General features: G+C 40.5%; 1 protein-coding gene across 1 annotated transcript in view; it reads right to left on the reverse strand.

Moving 5' to 3' along the window:
• wnt5b (wingless-type MMTV integration site family, member 5b) overlaps positions 1-21,832 on the reverse strand; it is a 70,973-nt gene extending 49,141 nt beyond the window's left edge. Inside the window, exon 1 of the mRNA XM_055054741.1 lies at positions 21,208-21,832. The gene's annotated coding sequence lies outside the window, so the exon portion shown is untranslated. The remainder of the gene's footprint in view (positions 1-21,207) is intronic.
• Between the last annotated feature and the right edge of the window lie 355 nt (positions 21,833-22,187).

The following is a 22,187-nucleotide window of genomic DNA, read 5'->3' on the forward strand; positions in this document are numbered from 1 at the left end:
TGTGTGGCAAGCAGGAAGAAAAGAAGAGGGAGGCAGAGGAGGAGAAGCTGAAAGATGGATGGCGGGGAAGCCGAAGAGAGGAAACAAGTCGAAGAGAAGAACAAGGAAGAAACATCTGAGAGAAAAGTGATGGAAGAACGTGAGAGATGCTGAGAGATTTCTTTGTTAGGATATAAATGTTCTATGAACTACGTTCAGTTATGAATGAAAGAGTCCTTCTGACAAATAGTCAAGCTTAATCAGTCATACATATGGATTTATGGTTGATTGAGAGCCTCTCTAGGCTTCATTTGTCAGTATCAGAAGTCATTTTGGCTCATTCTTCCTTATGTGTACTTTAATGTTTTTCCTGTTGTTTTTGTGCATGAACAGTGAAGTGTGCTGCTGATAAAAATTTATCAATATTTTACTCCACAACTTCTGGAAATTGCAGGCTTGACGTGCAAAACAAAGGGGAGAATTAGCTGTGACAGCTGGATGCAGATCTAGTTCACCAGCAGGAAAGTCTTTGAACAGAGTGGGGAGAAAAGAAACTTCACTTTGTTCCGATAAAAAGCTCATCCATACAGTGCATTTTGCAACAACTATCTTTGGTGTATTTTATTGGAATCACATGTGAGAAATGTGTGCAAAGCACTCCATGTTTGTGAAAAGGAAGGAAAATGTCCTAGATATGGATTCAATGTAAATATAAATCTTTGGGCATTCATGTTTAGTCCAGTTCTTTGTAGAACCGCCTTTAGCTGCAACTGTGGGAGCAAATGTTCGGGTCAACTCACGGTTTCAATAATTCCTTTTACGATACCTTTCCTGAAAAAAAACAACAAAAAGAAACAAATATCTTTGAAAGAGGAAGAACAGCATGTTATTATATCTAGTATATTCTATAGTGTATATTATTATAGCGCTGACAAGACTTTTAAAGTAAAGAGTTGACAGAGGCACATACATGAATGCAGACAGGCCTATTGATTTTTGTTGCTACATAAAGAGTGACTATAGCTCTATGGCCACCTCCTCTTCCTCCTCTTCCTCATCCTCCTGTCATGCATGTGACCCGTTTTCACCTTCCCTTCACCCCCACCTTTCCCATCATTAAGCTTTTTCTTGAAATCATCACACTTGAATTGTCTATCATAGCATTCCTCATGCTCTCTGTTCCATCTTTCCCTGTCATCTCTTTCCTCCCGTCTCCTTCCTCTCCCTCAGAGCATCCCTGAACCAAATCTAGGGAGGATAAGCTGACAAATGGAGAGGTTTTTTTTTGTTTTTTTGTTGCTGCGTATGCACACAGACATGCCAAAGTGGCTACATTTTGAGATAAAACAGGACAAATAAGAGAATGTAGCACAGGTCCCTAAGAGAGCGAGGAACTGGAGGGAACAATGATGTCCTGCTGTGTTAAGAGGCCTTGGCAAAACCGCTCCTGAGTGACGCCAACGTGTGTGCAAAGGAGAAAAAAATAAAATAAAATAAATAAGAAGAGAAGGTAGAAAATGCAACAGAGGAATTAAAAGGTAAAACAGAGTCTTACTGGGCAAAAATAAGCTTCCCCTGCAATGCATCCACATTTTGACATAATGGCCACAAATGTTACTGTAATTTACAGGGTTATTATGTGATGTATTTTTATTATGTGATGTATTTTTCTTCCACACATCATGTACTGGTGCTCTTACAAAATAAAAACCAAAAGTTTGACAAGAAATACAGAACGTACAGTATTTTAACATGTATATGTAATGAAATTATAACCTCTACATGTTTTGGGGTGATTTGAATGCAAGTATTATTGCATTTAATAGATTTTTTTGTAAATTGTCATGTGTTGTGAATTAGCATTATTTAATTGAGCTACACATCATTTGTTTCTCATTCAATAATGGCTCTTTTTTCTTCTATGAAGGCCAGATTGTCTTCTTGTCAATTTAAATGGACTTCTTAATGAGTTTACATTTGTGCTCTACCTTTCCATCTTAAGATAGTTTTAAGGTACACCATTTGCTAATCAGTTGACAAAACTATTTATAACACTGGGTTTGTTTAGGTTGATTACAGCTTTTTCCCCACTAAAAACAGAAAAAACCTTTCAGCTTTAGTCAAAAATAACACATTTACATTTGTTTGATTGAGCGATGTGAACATGTTAGCAAGGCACTATGACTTTACAGCTTTTGTGATAAAGATTCTGGTTTGTTTGTTGTGTTGTGTTTTCACCTGCTGCTGAAAAGAGCTACTCAAATCTTTTGCTTTAAACTTCATCCTCACCACAATGAAACGACTCTGTAAAGGCCCCATTAAAGTTTAAAGAAAATCTAAGGTACACGTGTGAAACTGAAGACATGCTTCCGTGCACGAATGTGGAAGCAGAAAAGCAGACGTTCAAAGACCTGCTTTGCTGTTTTAGCTTTAAAAACAAACAAAACCCCCTACTAATTAAGATATTAAAAAACAGCTCCATTCCCGTCCCGCCTTTTGTCATTGCTGTTAAATTATTCCAAGCACTAAATTCTGGTAGCTTAGCATGAATCACTTCTTATTTGCTCGCAGTAAACAGTGAGTGTAAAACAAACCGCAGCAATAATTGCCAGTAGCGTGGATTAAATACAAAAATAAACCTTACATTTTCATTTTTTTCTTTTTTACATTTGTTTGATTTAAGATTCCCATAAGCGATATAACAGATTCAAAAAAAATATATATATATTAGGCAGATCTTTATCTGTAAAACATCTGTGTGTCTGATTAAAAAACATAAGCGACCACTGTGGACGTGCAGCGCTCTGCAGGAGCAAGACAGGATCTCCTGCCCTCCCTCCGTTTCTGTCTCCAGCCAGAGGAAAACTCCTCCATTCCTTACATTCCTCCTACATTCCTGCTCCAGGTCTACCTTCTCCACCTCTCTCTCTGCATCAACATCACACAACATTCTCCTCCTCCTCTGCAGTTCACGGCTGTCCACTTCCATTTCTTTCCTTTTTTCCCCCGTTTTTACCTCTTCTCCCAGGATCATTATCTCTTCTTCCACACCCCCCTCTTCCTCTGTTCCCGAGCACACTCCAGTTGGCTGGTGGAGGCAGGGGGCTCGCCTGAACCCTCCACCCCCAGCAGGGGCCCTTCAGCTCAGCCTGGCTGACTGGCAGGCACCATGGCACACCTCCAGCACACAGACAACCTTTCCTCCTTATTTTCTGGCTTCTTGCTTCTTTTTGTTGTAAAAGAAAACAAAACATTTTTTTTTCTTTTTGACTGAGCTGCCATTTTTCCTTATGTTGGTTTATGTTGGAGCAGCACAGGATGAGATCATTAATATTCTCTCACCAATATAAAATATTCTCCAGATCAACAACAAAAAAAAAATGAGCCAAATCAAAGCCATCAGAATTTTGTCTCTTAATGATAGCTGCAGTTGTCCTGAAGTAAAAAAGTCATTTTAATATGAGACCTAAAGAGCCCCAATAAACCACTACAGAAACACAAATGTGGCAATAACTGACACCATTAAAATTGTGTTAAAAACCCATTTTCAGCTATCAAAATGTGTTTTTTTAGCAGTATAAGTTTTACATAGCATGGCACTCAAAACCACAAGAACTGACAGTTAGCCAGATTTTAAATGTAAAGATAATTTGGTGCTTGAAAATTCAGAAACAGACTTGGCATAAATGGGGTTATGGAAAGAAAAGTGGGGTTATACAGAGTACTTCTAAGCAGTAAGTACCCCATTTGAAGATGTTGTTCACCCTGACTATCATTTAGAAATAGTTTCATAAGATTTCCATTGACGAGCCTGTGCAAACGGATTAACTAGAGTTTTGTTTGTTGCTTCCCTGAGGTGAGATACTTATTACTTAATACTTCTGAAAGGGACAAAAAACATTCACTAGAACTAGAGATCAGCTAACTTCATCTGTAATGTCCTAAGACAAATATCTTTTAACTGCCTGACATATAAAAAAAAAAAAAACTAAATGAGAAAGCAAATATGAGAGAGAACCTCAGTAATTTGGTATTTCCTTTTCAGACAGAGGAGGAAGGGCCAATGCCCTCCATTTCAGCATGGAGTGCTCACACACACACACACACGCACACACACACACACACACACACGCATACACACGCATACACGCACGCACTCCTTTTTAATGACCCTTACATCCGGCCTAAGGCACCAGAGCCCCAGAGAGAAAACAGACTGGATGGAGATTGAGAGAAAAAGAGAAAGAAAGATGGAGATGGATAGATACAGAGCGAAAAAGAGAGATGGGTGGATAGATGTAATATCAGACAGGTATGCGCCTAAGGTCAAAGGTTGGAGTTTACAGCCCTGACTCACACACACCTATCAAAGTTCAACTGGGGGTTAGACCTTCAGGCTCCACAGCTCACAGAAATAAAGACACGCAGAGAGAATTCATAAGCAGCTGGTTCAGCTTGGAGCCGACTGCTGCAGACATCAGGGGAGAAAACGCAGGAGAACGTTTTAAGGACCATGACCACTTTCCAGACCGAGAAGAGCAGGATTAGAGGCTGGGCTGTCACATTTCACAGCAACATAGTCAACAAAAAGGAAAAAATAAAAAATAAGACAAAGGGAGAGACAGAAAGAAGTGAGTGATAACTCCTTCACAGCATGAGCAACAGCTGAAGATGTTGCTGTGACTCTGAATCGTCTCACACAAACACAGGATCCTGACCTTGATGGTGGCAGCTGAAGACGTCGCTCTACGTCCCGTTAAACAATATTTTCCAACTTTATCCCAGATATGAACTCAACGTACACTCTTACCGTTCTTCAGACGGTTTAACCCAGTGGTTAATAAACATAAAACTAGTTCTTCTGTATTCTCAATATGATTTAACCATTACCCCATCAATAAGGCTGATGGGGTAATAAATTTTATAAGATATTTTTGCAGAATTTCTTCCAGATTTTCCTAAATTGACAAAAGCTCATTCATCCAACATTGAGCATGTACAGCCAACATTTAGAGCCGGTGTAATTATCATGAAATGATAATCTGCAGGGTAAAGCAGATAGGAAACTGATTTTGCACCGATGCCTGCGTCGGTAACGCAACAGTAGACCGGTGCACATGGTTCCTCTGTATCTGTTTGCATGAGCATCGTGTTACTGTGGTGCAGTTCCTGTCTGCACAACATTTTTACATGACGAGCATTTTTTCAGTTAATCTTCCATAAAAAGGTGACACAGTTTTGTGTCATGACGGTGACACTGGAAACTCTGCACGACAGTCCTTATGAAGTGTCATTTAACATTTTTTTTTGTAATATTGTCAAATACGCAACAATTCATTGCAAAAGAAAAACTTAAGAGATTTTTCTGTTATTTTTGTCCATTTAATGTCTTAGGCATTTTCTGCTAGAAGCGGTTTACTCAAGATTTTTATATTTTCCGTTCTTGTTTTTGTTGAAATTGTATGTGTTTGAAGTAAAACCAAGAAATAAAAAGCTGGTCAGTTTAAGGGAGAGTTAGATTTATACAACAATGGACGTGCTTATTTCGTCTGATAGGAAGATAGATGACCCGCTTGATGAATGTCTGGACAGACGGACTTATGAGATGACAGACAGGTGATGGATGGATGGACTGATGGAGAAGGCTGAGGATTGAGAGTCTTTGATCCTCCCAGCAGAAATAATCAACAAAGCTCTGGAGCCTGAACCATCAGTGTGTGTCTGTTTGGTCTCTATGTGTGTGTGTGTGTGTGTGTGTGTGTGTGTGTGTGTGTGTGTGTGTGTGTGTGTGTGTGTGTGTGTGTGTGTGTGTGTGAGTGAGTGAGAGAGAGCTGTGGGGTTTTCTGGCTGGATGCCAAAACCAGCTCCCACCAACAGATAGATCAAAGCCTGTGCTCTCTTTCTCCATCTACCTCTGCTGCTCAGGTTTCTCAGCCTCTCCTTCCTCCTCTGAGTCCTCAACACATTGTTAGTCCGTATTATTTCTTCCAAACCGTCTTATTTTTTGGACAACAAAGTAAAAGGAAAATTGTCTGCTCAAATTATTAAAGAACGAGACAATTTTACAGCAGTAAAGTGAAGAAAAGAGGCAAAAAGTGAAATTTGCCATTTATACTGTTTGCTTTTATAAGATTTGACTGCATATGGAGCATCTCTCCGAAAAATTTTATATTTTGGATTTTAAATTAGGCCCATACGGGCCTGGAAGACCTGATCAAGAAGGTAAACATTTTGTTTTCTACAGCCAATATTAAAATCAAATGATGGATACCAGTGCTTGCATTTCAAATAAGTATGTTTTTATTTATATTATTTGCAGAGCAGAATCAATCACAATTGAAAGTTTTATTTCTTTATCATTTAATGTCGCCAAATTGCTGACTGCCGGTTACGGTACAGCTTTAACAGCAGGAAGCTTGTCATTTCAAAGCTGCAAACATCAGCTAATCTTTAATTTCTCTAGTGCTTTATAAAAATATTTTAATGCATATAGTTTTTATATTTGGGATATCTAGCCAAGTAACTTGGTGCTCCTCTTCCAATCACAGTAAGCCCTTTCTGACCCCATTTCTTCTCCTTTCCAATCATCCTCTCCCCATCAATCCTCTCCTCTCCTCCTCCGTGTTCAGCTTATCGCTCTCCTCCTTGCATCCCCCTTTTCCTCTCATCTCCATCTCTCCCCTCTTTCTGAGATCCTTCCTTTCCATCCTGCCATTTTTCCTTCTCTCTCTGCTGTGTTTTTCTCTCACACTCATGCACATATGCAACACACACTATGTAGCAGTAGTCATTCTACTTATAGCCTTGCCATAAATCAAGCTGTCATCCTCCGTCATGCTTGCTGGATCTCGCTTGGGTCCAGGGTACACACATACACATAAGTTAAAAACAGATTGCCCGAGCCCAGATGTAGAAAGCACAAAAATACACAAATACAAGTGCTTAGGCCCTGCTGAAAAAATCCAAAATGACACAAACGCACACAAAAAAACTATTTTATTTTTCTTGTAGTCATGCTTTTGTTGGTGGAAAAATTAATGAAATTGTTTGGAAGGAGGCTGACTCATGAAGTGAATCAGTAGCCAGTTTTATTCAACTTCCTTCAGATTCGTTCTGATCCTGTGGGTGACGGGCATCAAAATGTAGCTCTGCCGCAACACGAGCTGGGAAAAAAGTTTTTCAGTGGTAAAAGTGGAAAATGTTATCTCACAAATACAAATTACAGCAAACAAGGAGGCGCAGACAGAGTTGGGAAAGATGTACGTTCATGCAGCTGAACTAAAAGTTGTTAAAGGAGACCCATTGTGCTCCCTCGAACAGGTTCGGACGGATCTATGGGCAAAGCAAAACGTTCAGCACATGTTGTGCACCAAGTCAGTGAGGTTTCAGTCTGGTTAGTTCTTATTTTGAGCTCCTTTCAGGAGGATCTGTTTAAAGGCCTCCTGTCACTTTAAATCCAAATAAGCTGCTGCTGGCCACGCTCCCCCAACTCAACGCTTATGCTCTCACTTTATCCACGTGAAAACGGCAAAAAAAATGTGAAATGCAACCATGTTTTAGACTCCAGAAGCAGAAGAAGTGAAGCCTTCGTGACACCTGCCTGAATGTTTTAGAAACATTTTCACAGAATGAACAATAAGATAAAAAAATGTTTAGTATTAGAATTAGCTCATGCTGGTAATAGAAATTAAATGGAAAACCATTCAGTGCTGCACTTTGAGGGAGCTGTTTGCACCGTTACCATGAAGCAAGGAGGTCCTCGGTTTGAATCCAGGCCAGAGCCTCTCTGTGTAAAGTTCTCCTGGGGGGTATTTGGGTTTTCTCAGGGCGCTCTGACTTATTGATCTTATTATTTGTGGTAGTAGATTTGCTTTTTTCTGGTACTACAATAATAATATGAAGTGTAAACTGTCCTGTATTATGGGTGCATTTAGTTTTATGTTTGCATCTAGAAACTTGTTTATCTTTGGATACAAACACAGATAGTGTGAAACTAACCCAGAACATATAGCATAGAAAGATTAATCGCATGCGCTATTTTTAGAAACTTTTAATGACTGCACATTTCTGTCAGAGCTTCTCTGAAATGTTTTGCCTGAACAAATGTGGCCTCAGCTCAGATAGTCAAGAATTTCAATCAGATGCATATATCATTAACTTTAGTGTCTGATTCACTGTGGACTTTTTTCCTCAATTTATTTTACCCTCTAATTTTTTTTTCTTCCTGAACATCATCTATCGTCTCCACCCTCCTCATTTCTCCAAACCCTCCATGACCAATCCAGGAGCCTTGAAGAGGCCCCCAGGATTTCATGGAGCTTTATGTTTGATTGCAAGTGTGTGAGAGAGAATTACAGCACATGTGGCATGCAAGGTCATGTAATGCTGTGGCCTCCAGATAGTCTTCATTGACCTGCTATATCCTTGGTTTATGATAATGAGTGTAAACTATGTACTTGCACAGATGTCACACTAGAACTTATAACACATTTAAAAACAAGCCACAAAATGGATACCTGTAGGATAAACATGTTAGCATTTTTTATTAATAGCATTTGTATTTTTAGAAGGAAACGTTTTGGTCATGAATCTGTTTCCAAACTAGAAACGCACTGCTGACTGGATCCTCCTGAAAGCTGTGGGGCAGGAATGCGATGGCCTTCATTACCAGTAGGAATATGACACACACGCACAACTTTGCCTTTCATAACTCCGAAGAAGCTGAAGAGATCCACACCTGCAATGGGAGAAGGTGTTGCTACAACAATGTGTCACATGCATAAAGACCACATAAAGACCAAATTTTAAAACCTAAAAGAGACAGCAGATTGTACATGTGAACAGACTGTAAAACACTTACAGCACTGAATAACATGATGATTTGTACTTGGTTTTCATAGGTTGTTGGGTAATATAAATAAATAACCTGGACTAAAATAAGTCTCAGCCTTTAAATGTGTTGCATAACATCTTTAAACACAGATCTATGCAGCATATAAACAGTTTTCATCATCCAAGGTCTCTTTTCAGACCATTTCTGATACAAATCTTCCACCGTTTCCTTCTGCGCTCCACTGCTCTCCTCTGAGTCCTGCTCTCCTTCCTGCTCCCTCTGCTGCCACCGTCTTTCACACAAACCACACTCACAACTTTTGTGTGCACACACAGACGGACACACGCTCTCCAGAGACGTGTCCGCTGCTCTGACCTCTCTCTCGGGGGAAAGCTGGCCGTCTGCCCAGCTCTCTCTTTTTCTTCCCCTCTCTGCTTCACACATTTTCCTTTTTCTCTGTATCTTTCTCCGATTGTATCTGTATCTCTCCATCTATTGATCTATCTATTTTTCTAATCTCCTTTTGTCTCCTCTCCTCTGCTACGCGTCTCTCCTACTCTTATCTCTTCATCCTCCTTTAATGCTGATCTCCACTCTTCTACCGTCTTTTCATCCTTTCATTTTTCCCCTCCTTGTTTCATTTTCTGCCTTTTCTCCTCTCTTCCCTTAGAGCTTCTTTTCAGGGTGCTGGTGTTGCTGTGGGGCTCTGCCTGGGGCTCCTTGCCCAGCTCATGTTGCCTCTCTCTGGGCACAGTGCCTGAAGAGGGATGGGCAGGGCTAAAGACGAGCCGGAGGGGCATTTGAGGGTGTTTGTCTGTATCCAATGATGAGGAAAGGGGTAAAGGGGGCGGAGGGCGCCGAAAGTGTCAAAGGAGGGGAGGGACTGAAAAACAGAAGGGGAGGAGAGTTGTTGACAGAGAAGCAAAAAGCCAAAGATGGAGAAAGAAGTGCAGACTTTTGATGAGTCACAGTTTGCTGGTTAGACTGTTACTGTGGCTACAGCAGAACATTTTTTTTTTGCATCTTTGAAGCAAAAAATATATATATATTTTTTTTAAATAAATGCTTTATGCAATCCCTGATTAACTGCAACTCTGATTTTGGGTAAAGCTTTAGACTGAAAAATGAGTAGAATAATAATTTTAAAAAAGCAGCAATATAATTAAAATATGCAGTCTAGTTATTTTAGTCTTGTGAATTTAGATTGTATGTTCAAGTAATATCAATGTTGGTGGCATTGTCTTAGAAAATAATTAGCTTTCTGCATTTGCACAACTCAAAAAAGGAGAAATGCAACTGATTTGTGCACTGAGCTGTATTTTAAGAATTTTTTTTAAATATCTTTTTTTTATATAAAGATTAGAAAGCAGATAAAATCTCCTTCTCAGAGTAGATGTCTTTATTGGCCTCTTTGCCAGTCCCAGAGCATGGACTTTATAGCTTGCTTAACAAGAGCCAAGCACAAGCTGCACTTCTACAGTCTTGCAATCATTCAAATGCAAAAAACCTAACTCACCACCAACAATGGAACACCACAAGTGTGTATACTAAACCCTTTTCTGCACCAATATCCACCAATGAATGTAATTACTTCAGTTCCAAAATACTTGGAGGACGCAGTCACAATGATGGCCATTCACAATGTTATGCAAAAGAGAGCAAGTCCACTCTAACAGCAGGACATCAAACATAAATATCATGGACAATTATAATGTTGAACAGTGAACTCACAGCTCTAGTTGCACTTGCTTGTGCGATATGTTTTCCGTGTCACAGTAGTTCAGACTCCTCATTATCCACAAAGTCTGCAGGATCATAGCACAGCCCGTCTCTAATTTATCTGAACTAAAGTGCAGGGTCACAACATGCAGCTCTACCACAACCATCCAGGACATCTCAGATCCACTCAACTGCCATCTGCAACTCCTAACTATTGTGACAACGTCTTAGATAAATAACCATCCAAGGGTAACATAAGAACAGTTTAATGGTTCATAAAACAACATCACATTAAATCTCCATGTCGTTTAGGGATTGAAGTTGTTTTAAGTTGTCAGTGACTTCGTCCCATCTGTTTTTGAGTTTGTTTAAATTAGAGCATGATGTGTTTCTGTTGGAGCTCTCTTAGCTCACATCTTTGGCCTCAATGTGGCCAAAACGTGATTAGTAATAGATCATTTTATGATTAAAGAAGGGCAACTGCTTCACAAGCCTGAATAAATACAAAATGCATTTTTCAAATTTTAACTGCATTATTTTTTCCTCTACATTTTGTTTGATGATATGAAGCATTTAGGCACAACTTAAGATGTGCAAGAGGGAGTGGGAAACACTTTCCCAGTTTCAGCATGGTCATGTGATCATCCTGAAGCTGCCTGCAGGTGCACACCTTGATAATCAGCTCACCTGCCCCCGGCCACATGCTGAGAAGCTGCACTTCCCCTGCTGGTCAGTAATGGTAGTGCCCTGCTGGCCAGAGAGCCAAAGGCCTGGATCCAACCATGAGACGTGATGGGGGAGGGAGAGTTGTTTGGGAGAAAAAGAAGCAGAGGCTCTGTGTTGTTTGGCTGATGAGTTGAAATAATCAAGATGTTACATTTATTTAAAATGTCCCCACTCCAGTCCTTTGCTTAGTCTTTCTCCTGTCCCCTTCCATCCTTCCTTCCCACTTCTATCTTTCCTTATGTAGTTCTCTCTTTTCAAATGTTCTCTCCAGCAATAAAGAGCTTCAGTGATGTAGCGCCCTCTGTCTGCATTCACTGTTACTACAAGTTGTCATCTTGAAACTGTGACCTCATTGACCCTCGAGGAAGTGAAGTTCACTTCCACTTGGGGAGAAAAGGAAACACGAGTAAAAACAAAACATCTTTATTTGGCACACATTTTATTCATTAATTAGACTACTAAATACTGTTTTTAAACAGCCAAAGCCTGACGACTGAATAAAAATATGTTTTTCTAAATTAGTCTTTTTTTAATAGCCATCGCTTTGTGTTTTAATACCAACAGCATGTCACTACATAATGGCCAGCAAGACACTCAGACCGTTCGCCCAAATGACAGCATTCAGATCTGCTGTGGGGACATGCAGATGAAACATATGATCTGCATATGTAAACATATGAGGGTGAAAGTTCAGTAATGCAAAAACATGCGATTGTAGTCAGGGTGAAGAATGGTAATGTTTTCACACAGAAAACATTACACGTTGCATTTTTAGCCAGCAGTGCAATTCGGAGATGTCTACCTCATTTCAGGATTGCACAGTTAACATTAGTACACCATCTCCTTAATTACCTGCAGTCCATGCCGACTCAACGGTTACTACAGCATGGAGTCATAAAGCCACGAGGAAACTGAGCGAACCGGAGTAGAGCAGTATTCTTGTTATCTAAAAAGCTAATCTGGCAAAGAGTCAGTTCTCTCCCTCTTAAGCGAATGCAGAACCCTGCTCCTCTCCGTCCGCCCTGCAGACACCCCCAGCCATGCTTCCTAATAAATCAATTCAGCCAATCACTGATGGATGTGTTCTGTAGGAGAAAATATGTGCACGTGTGTGCCTGTTTGTGTGTAAATCAATGTTGTCTGCTGGTTCTGACGCTTTTTCCTTTCTGCCAGACGACTCACTAATGTTGCGTTGTTCCTTCGTCTGAGCTCAAAAACAGCCAGAAGCGTGGGATTCATGGAAGATAGGCAGACTGGAGAGGAAATAAAAAAGAAAGGAAGGAATGCTGAGGAAATAAAAAGGTGAGCGCGAGCAGGACGGCGAGCAGCATGACGGATTGAAAATTCAAAGGATGAGAGCCAGGAAGGGGCTCCGAAACAAGATAGAGCGAATAAATTTTAATTTGATCCTCTCTCCCCCTCTTCCCACTCAGCACAGCAAGTGTGTTGACAGATTGGGTATTGCTTTGGTTCCAAGACTGGCTACAAAAAAAAAAGAAACAAAAAAAAATAACACTCAGTAATTATCTAGAAAGAGCACCTGGGTGCCGAGAATCTCATATTAAAACGACTCCAACATACAAACGCACAGCAAAGGAAGAGACGTTATAGACCAACACAAAATAGAGCATGATTGCCAAATGGAAGGGAAAAGATATGTGGTTTTAAAATCTGAAAAGTGTGGCATGGATTTCAGCAGCTTTTACTCTCATACTCCTCAATAAAACAAACAGTTTTGGTTCCAGTTTACAGAAATCACAGAAGCAGGTGCTCTCCTCAGATGAGAACAATCTAATCATTATGCAAAACAATGTAGCAGAAAACTGAGTGCATCAGCCTAAAACCAGCTCTAAACACAGTAGTGGCAGCATCATGTTGTGGGATGGGTTGTTTTTAAGCAGAGATGGAAATGGAGAAGGTAAATAGAGTAATACTGAAGAAAAACAGTAGAAGAAACATTAGGGTAAAAGCATTTTGGTGTTTTAACGTTTATAAATAATACTTGAAAATGTATGTTCACACATCACTCCAAACAATCCAAGACAAAGCCATTTAGCAAAAGACTGGGCCGCTTTGAAATCCACTTGTACTTCTTCCACCTCACAAGTTTATGCTAATTTTTATGTTCTATCAAATAAAATGTTCAATCAAAATTGAAGTTTGAGAGTAATACGCAAATAAATGTGGAAAGTTCAGAGTATCTTTCCAAAGCAAGAAGAAAAAGGGGCAAAAGTGTGAAGCGCATCTCACTGCAGATAACCTTGCTTGAAAGTCGCCACTCTTTTTCAACAGAAACAATACTATGCAGTAATATTAATAAAACCTTAGAGATAGTGAGCAAATAAATACATTTTGTAGCATATGCTTTTTATTCCATGTCAGCAAAGGTGCAAAACACAGCTGAAAGTGGAAACTTTGTGCTCTTTGATCTGTTGTAGTAGCAAACAGTGACCAGTAAGAGGCAGCGTTTCCTCTCATCTGACTGACCACCATGTCCGTCCCAAACTTCCACATGTCTTGTCGCTCCGCTTCTTTTTGCCCAGAAAACACAGAAACTTACACAGACTGGACAGATTCAGCAGCAGTTGCACTTCAGTTTCCTTTCAGTGGTTAAATTAGTCTGTAACCAAGCCAGACTAAAAGCTGGGAATGAGTCTAACTCCTGGCAGGAAAACAGGGTCATCGATGGCTTATCCTGATCAACAAATGTACCCGTTTGACAGTTATATGCAATACTGCGCCTTTTAAGCCAACTAGGTTTATGTCATCTGAAAAGCGAGCAGCCAGACCACAATCCACAGGCCATACACTTCTTTATGATTGAATGTTCAAACCCAAAAGTAAGAAAAGAACATGGTCAGTAGCTAAATGCGTCTAAAATGAGTAATTTTATGCGTGTTATGGGGACCTACTTGAAAAACTAAGTACTTGAAAAGAACTTTGCAAGTTATTGGCGGAAAACATGTTCTGTCAGAAATAATCGGTCATTTTATGAAAGCTTCAAAATAACATTTTCCTCCAATTTGTCAAGGTTTTGTTATTTTATCCCTTGGGACGCGATGTAGCTGGACCAGCAAATACTCGCATTTCTGTTGTTTTTGAAGATTATGGCTTATAGCAAGTTAATAAGCCATAAACTCAGTTTCTCAGAAACAGAACATGGGAAAAACTGCTGACTTGAGAAAAGCTACAAAAAGCCATTTGGTGCTTGTTGCATCCAAGCACTGTAATGGAAAGTTGAGTGGAAGGAAGAACTAAATAAAAAGTGGCTAAAAAACAGGGACATTGAAAGTATTGAGTTTCTTGTTGGTGATAATTTGGGCAGCCATTTCATCTGCTATTGCTCCAGTGAATCAAAGGTCAACACAGCCAGAAGCATGAAACGTTTTAGAGCGCTTCATGCTTCTCCCTGCTCACAAGATTTACAGAGATGCTGATTTTATTTTCCAAGGGGTCTTGGAACCTCTCGGCTTTACCACAGGCACCAATATATGCTTTAACTGATCGGGGTAACATTAGGTTAGCACATTTCCCTCACTTTAATCCATTAGAGGCTCGATGGAGCATTGCTTTGCAAAGTTTGAGGATCTTTAAAAAATGTAGCCAACTTCACCAAGTCTAAGTCAGAGACAAAATTGATAGATTTTTAGTACCTAAAGCCAGAAAGGAGACTATAGGCCAAGCAAAATAAGAAGAAGGAAGTATGATGATTTAAAGTTGGGAAATTAATGGACTGGATCTGAACATGATGCACTGCCACAGAGTTTTCTACTAAGCCTTGAGACTTTATGTCCAGGAGGCTAAACGAACTGCGGTCACAGCAGAAAGTGGTTCAAATCAAAGCAGATCTAACTCTACAGCTGGACAGGTCAGGGGTCAAAGCTGTCTATTTGCTCTCTGAGAGAGGATGGGGGGAGGCAGCTCTCCTACACTTTGAAAACACCTGACAAAGAGCGTTTAGAGTAAAATTAGGAAAACAAGAGTCAAATGAGCTGAGGGCCTCTACAAAAGTAACCTCGACTTCTTTATGTCATGCTGCATTAATCCAGTAATCCACGCCAAAGTAGCCATGACAAAGTATTGATCATAATTACAGTGCAGAGGAAGACTCCTTTCCAGTAGGATTTAAAATCCTTCTCAACGTTAAGCTTGTAAAAGCTCAGCATAGATATGTTTAAAGCTTCAATGTAAACTGTTAAACCTGCAGAATTTCAATCCACTTGCCTAAATATGGCCAAGAGAAATATTTAGAAAATGCAGAGACTATCAGTGCACAGCTTGTTTTTTGTAATAACTGACAAAGACGTTCTCTTAATGAGTCGTGTAAATAAATCAAATGAAAAAAAAAAAAAGAAGAGGAGATAACAGCAAAAAAAAGTATGACACTTAAAAGTCAGTAGTGCAAGTTTATTGTACTGAGCCTGTTCTAAAAATCATTATCATTTCTGTTTGAGTTAACAGTCTGTACCGTCCTCACAGATGACATTTAACCCCGCTGCAGGTGTGCTGTTGATAGTTTTATCAGCTCTGGATCAGGGGAGCAGACAGGAAAATGAGCGAAAGTAAAGAGGCTGCAGCAGCAGAGAAAGGCTTTCTGTGTTATGAGATGTTTAGACGGTAGATTTACTGTAACTGGCCCAGTTTGTGCTGCCTGTCACACTGTTTAAATTCCAAAACGTTCCCCAGCCGTGAAGATGCAATTCCGGAAAAACATCAGCGCTGAGAAGAAGCATTTTTCTCCTCCTTGGATTCAGGGATGCAGTAGTTTTCATACTGACCTGCCTTGTGGCTCGCTGGTCTGCGACTGTCCCCCTCACGCCAGCCGCCGGATTTATAAAACGGTTTCAGGGGCTATAAAGTGTCCAATAAACCGCTTTTACTATTAGCCCAGGAAGCTGGTAGGATATAGCTGCTAACCGCTGCCGCCACCCTTCCAACACATGCACACACACACACACGCTGACAAACACATGCTTGGTGGTCAAGCAGTCAGAATCTGAGCACGCAGATACATGCAGAAATACACTGAGTTTGACCATAATGATGACCACATGACCACAGTGTACTGTCAGCACACACAGAGACTCACGGCAGACTGATGCTTCTGAGTTCAGGCATCAGCTTATTTTATATTGCAACAGAGCGCAGCAGAGATATTTTAATGATTCTAAGGAGGAGGAAAGGACAAACAATTACCATCTGCAAAACACCCAATGTTTATGGAAATGACACAGCTGTATGTTTGTGCTCCAAGTTAAATTGTAGCCAGAGTTCCTCCTCGAATGGAAAATGCTAGGATACCGAAACCTCTCTACTTTTTATTTATTCAGAGTTGGGTCGTTTATGGTCCTACGGCGCTGCTGTTGTGGTTCCGTTCTCATCTATAAGTCGGTTGTTTAGAGGAAAAGCAACAAAAATGCACGAGAAGCACGAGACGTTTTATCCCGAGGTTTTAGCTTGTTGCGATTCATTTTGCTGACTGTGCGTTTTGTTTCAAACCTGACAAAAATATATGTGAAACAAAGCAGCCAACCGTGCTAGAGTGCACTTCTTGACACTCGCCAAATCGTTTTTTGCTACATTAAAACCAAAAACTTTAAATCTAGGTCAAGACGATCCTGTTTTATTTGGCATTCGCAGTTTGCTGTTTTTCCCAAATATCTTTGCTTGTCCACGAAAACTACGCTAGTTTGAATTTGAACTCTGATTTAGTAGGGATGGTGCGGTCAGGGTCACATGCAAGGTTAGGTTTCCTCTACATTTTAGTAAATCAGACTAGAGCATTTTCTTCCACGTGTTTGCTGTGTCCTCTCCATAGCTTAAAGCAAACTGGAAACAAATCTTGTTATGGCTTTCTCTCAGCAATTACTTAATGACACTCTGCCATGAAGACTAAATATGTGGAGTGTATGACTAATCGCTGTCCTTTTCACCAAATGCAGCTGCGTCTCTGTTGCTCCTTCAGAGTTACCATCAACCTTTTCTCTGGTTAGTGACAGATTTTACGGATATTAGAAGATAATTTTGTACAGCACATTTTTTCAGCCTCATCTTTTTTGTCTTTTTGTGAAATCATCACAGTTCCACATAAATCATCATGTAATGTGACAAAGTATAAAATAGTTTGAATGCTTTTTACAAGGCCCTGTGTAATAAAGTAATTTTTACAACCTCAAATTTTTTTAATGGAGACATTTTTTTTTCTCTCAGAAAGGAAAATGGATCAATAAATCTAAAAATCAGATACAAAATCTATTAAATATCATAATGGGGAACACTCAGCTTCAAGGACAAATGAGAAGCAGAAAGACAGACGTGAAGAACAGCTGAAGGTTCGGGGTCCCTGCAGGAGAAGCATGTGGGTTGGATGTTCCTGTTTTATTACTGTTTTACTAAGGATTTATGGACTATACCTGCATCTATCATTACGCAGAAGTTCTGATTATTTCTAAAGGTATTTACCTCATCTAGACTGTATTTTCCACCAGTCTTCACCTCGTCATCTATACCAAGTTTGATGAATAATAAATACATAGAAAAGATAATGAAATAACAGCATTGTGATCATCAAAAAGTGCACAAGATTTCCTTCTCCGGCAAGTAAGATTTATCCACAATGGATAAGCACTTGTAAGCCTGCACTGAGAGCAATTTCTAGGATGCAGCCAGCCAATCAGATTAAAGAATTTTAAATACCTGCTCTTCATCTGAAGAGACCATCCTCTTCACACAGACCACCATCTGGGAGTCCAACCTGGTCATTAGAGGTCAGAGGAGCGAACAGACACATACATGCCCGACACATCCCCCGTTTCCTGAGGGGCTTTTATGTGAAAAAACATAAAAATTCCAACACAAACGCACCACAGCGTAACCTTGAGGAAGGCCATCTTCTCAAACGTATGGACAGGAGACAAACGGACGAGCTGACATTCCTTAAATATGGCGTCCTGTGGGGACGAGACACTCAGGTAGCTTCACTTGAGGAAAAGACGTCAAGGTTGAAAGTCGAACAGAAGGGCAGGTTTTTATTGCCTCCTGCTGAACGGGCCAGGAGACCAACGCATTTATCTTGAACTATGTAAAAGAAATCCCAAACAGGATAAATAAAAATGCACCATGAAAAGACGGGAGGAGGAGCAGACGTTGGCCTGGACGTGGACTGAGGAGAGATTATCTCTCTCTAATGGCTAACTTGTTGACAGCAACACTTTTCGCCACCCCTATCTGCACTCTCGGCACACAACGTTACAGTGGGCCCCAGCACACAACACATCCACAGACGTGTACTTCCTCTCCTTTTTGCAGGGTTTATCAGCCCTGTTGTCAACTGGCTCAGGGATTTATGAAGATATCAGACTCCGAACCCTGAAATCCACGAGGACGACTGGAGACGTCACCGCCGGAGACGACCCCGACTTCCTCTCGGGTCCTTTTGCAATCGACGCCTGCTGAAAACAAATCGGACGCTTCGGTTTTACAAGCTTCAGGCATATGGGGGGGAAAATATTGCTGCTTTTTTTGCTGCATTTTGCATTAATCCGTCTCAGTGATTCCCGACATATAAAACAAGATTGTTGAACAAATTCCATCCGATAAAATGTATTTGCTGCTCATCTGTATACTCGCACAGAGCAATTTCACCATTCAAAATAAACTATTTGTTGATAGCATGAGCAGAATGTATGACAGAGAAGCTTTGATCGTTCTGACATTCAATTATCTTCTTTTACAACCGACTTCTTATGTTTAGATGGTTCATAAAAACTTTGAGTGAAAAGGATTTGGGGCAAAAGTGAGCATAAAATCCATATCCACAAATACAAAATTATAAGTGGCCAATTTTGATTAGAAAGAGAAAAATATATATAATTTTTGCTGTATTACCGATGTCTTTGTTTGAAAATTTTGATCAAACTTTTCGTACAAAAATTGTCAGGGGTTGTTTAAGTTTAAAAAAAAATCTTAGAAAATATTGACACTTCACTCTGGTTCCCAGCCATGTTCAGTGTCTCTCGCTCATCTACAGCTGCTAAAGTACTATATACACTTATATATCACAAATGCATATGTGTAGCAGTAAATCAACGCGTTATATCATTTGTTATATGAAAGCTTTTCACACAAAGTGAGTCACTGCAGACACTTGTGTGTTTTATGATAGCTGTCAGAATGGTGAACTCGGTCCAGAGTTCCCTCAGAGCTGCAGTTAGTCAGACTTGGATTTCAAACAAGTCCCTGCACGGCCCAGATGAAGGCAGAGCAATTTCTCTATACTGAGAGAAACATTTGTGCAAGATTTCGACCAAAATAGTCCTGGTCTGCACCGCAGAGCGGGAGAGCTGCCTTCATTTAGGTTGATGGGGTTGGTAGACACACACACACACACACACATGCACGCAAGCAAGCAGATAGGCTGCCTTTCACCACTGTCAAGGATAGCCAAAGTCATATGGAATGAGACCGTGACAATGAAAACATTAGGGTTGGACATAAATTTCTATAAATTCAGATAAAATAACGTCAGAAGCCTTTTTCACCTTGACTGCATGTTGAATAACTCATGCAGTCGGTGCTCAAGTTCAAACCCATCATTTACATTGAAAAACTCCAACAGAGTTTAACTTGTTGAACTCTGAGCCGCTGGTGCCACCAAGCGGGGCCCCCAGTGGGCCGGCAGGCATTCTTACATACGTTTGTGGATTTAGAAAAAGGAAGACAACTTTGACCATTAATTACTTCACGTGCTTAACGAGCTCAGTAAAGATTTCTTCTCCAAGTGACATCTTAAGCCACCAACTTTTTTTTTTCCCCCCAAAAAAGGTTTCTCCAAGTTGACAAGTCTACTAATTAGTAATGTTGTAAACTTGTGCATCTTTTGCTACATCAGACTAACTTTATTCTTCGATGTTTTAAAAAAAATGATCACACGCATCCTCCTCATTTGACTTGAATCATAGCACCACTACCTCATATACAGCTCCTAATTTAACAATTAGAACCAAAACCTCAACCTTATAGAATCAAGGCACCAACCACTACAATCTGCAAAAATTATATATATATATATATATATTTTTTTTTCTTGGGTTATTGTGAGCTACTTGGCAATAAAAATACATTTGCAACTACAGAGTGTCCACAAACGGTACACAACTAGTACAGAAAGGACAAAAGAAACTAAACACTTTGAAAGGTCACGCTCTCAACAAAAGTAGCAGATTGGACCGAGTTCAGCTTCAGCAGAGGGAAGCTGAGGAAGCTGCAGGGGTGATTTTTATTCAGAATTTCAGATCAATTCTGCTGGTATGTTGCCGTCAGTACGTGAGAGTTTACTTTGTCAGCTCAAACCACAAAAAAAAAATGTCAAAAACAATGAAGACAAGCAACAAGTAGCCACCTAGTGTCAGCAGTTTCTAGTCAAAATTTTAGTTTTAGAAATTCACCTCTGGAAAGAACAGAGGATGACTGAACAGATGGAAATAAGACGGCAGGTTGCAAACACTGCATCCCAATGTAGTCCGTATGCTAACTTGGGAATGACATGTCCTACATTTGTGTCTTTAAACTTTAATTCGGGCAAAATGTAAGAAACTGAAGAAAAGCAGCTCCAATTGGCTGCGAGAGCTTATTTCAGAAGGTCAGTGTGGTGAACCCAGTGCTTGTACCGCCCCTTAAAACGATAATGCCCTGGGTGGTGGGCAACTTTAAAATAAATAAATAAATCACTGAGTGTCCCTGAATCTCAGGGGCAAAGGCTGTTTTTTGTTGTTTTTTTGTCATTCAGAAGCCCAGCAGTCCCCCCCAGCGCCCCCAATACTTGGCTGCCCGTTTGAAACTTCTCTAGACTCGCCCCTGGTCTCAAGACAATCAACTTTAGAACCAACAGGAAAAGTGTGAAGGAAAAAAAAAGGAAATTAAACATAAAAAAGAAGACCAAAAGTTTCTACCTTCTCTTCTTCTTCTTTGGAGTAGAATTGCTGCTCAAGTCTGCTTGGGGAAAAAAATTAAAAATCTCCTTCCACCATCCGAGGTGTTGAAGTCTGTCTGTCTGTCCGGTTGGAAACTTCACAGGCAGCGCTTTTTTTTTTTTTTTACGAGACGCGCACAGATTCCTTCAAGTGTCACTTTCTGGACCCCTTCCTCCCTTCCTTCCTTTCCTTTCCCTCCTCGATGTCTAAAGTCCTGCTCTTGGTCACAAAAGCGGCCGTTTTTATGAGGCGGTGCGGTGCGGGGCGTCCGGGCGGCTGCTGCTGCTGCTGGAGGAGCGCGGACCGTGGAACCCCGGTCCGGGTCAGTCCCCAAGTTTAGAGTCGCTGTTCTCGCTGCTCCGTCCCTTCCAGCAACAGGTGGGGGAAGCGAAGTGAGAGTTCCTCGCAAAGTTTTTTTTTAATTTTTTTTAACCAAAGCACTTCCCGGAGAATTGAAGGAGGAGACAGCGGCTCGCCAAAAAACTTTTTTCACGCAAACAAGAGCGAGAAGCTGCGAGCTGCAGACACTGGAGGGAGTGGAGAGAAACAACTTTGCTCTGGCGTGGGGCTTCCCTCCACAGCTGTCCTCAGTCTATCCACCACGACAGAGAGACACGAGGGAAAGTGGTAAATAAGGAGGAGGAGGAGACCAGAACTACATCTTTTTTTTTTTCTTTTTTAAGTAATCAAATTTCTCCTAATAAAGAAAACGCCCGCTCAGGAAATATGCTACAGTTAGCTGCTCGCGAGCCGCTTAATTTAATGAGACTCACCTGTGAGATGCTGCAGCAGCGTCACAGGTAATCAGGTCTTACTGTACAGACCGGAAGTATATAGTAACTTCATACGTTTGAGGTTATACTGTACAGGACTCTTTTGAGTTTTACCAGGCTTGCACTATCAGTCATTATTACTTGATATTTTTTGGTTACAGGTGATGCGGCTCTCCACCCAGGGCG

The sequence above is a fragment of the Poeciliopsis prolifica genome, unplaced genomic scaffold (genome assembly GCF_027474105.1).
Source record: "Poeciliopsis prolifica strain line A6 unplaced genomic scaffold, Auburn_PproV2 SCAFFOLD040, whole genome shotgun sequence".
Taxonomy (NCBI): domain Eukaryota; kingdom Metazoa; phylum Chordata; class Actinopteri; order Cyprinodontiformes; family Poeciliidae; genus Poeciliopsis; species Poeciliopsis prolifica.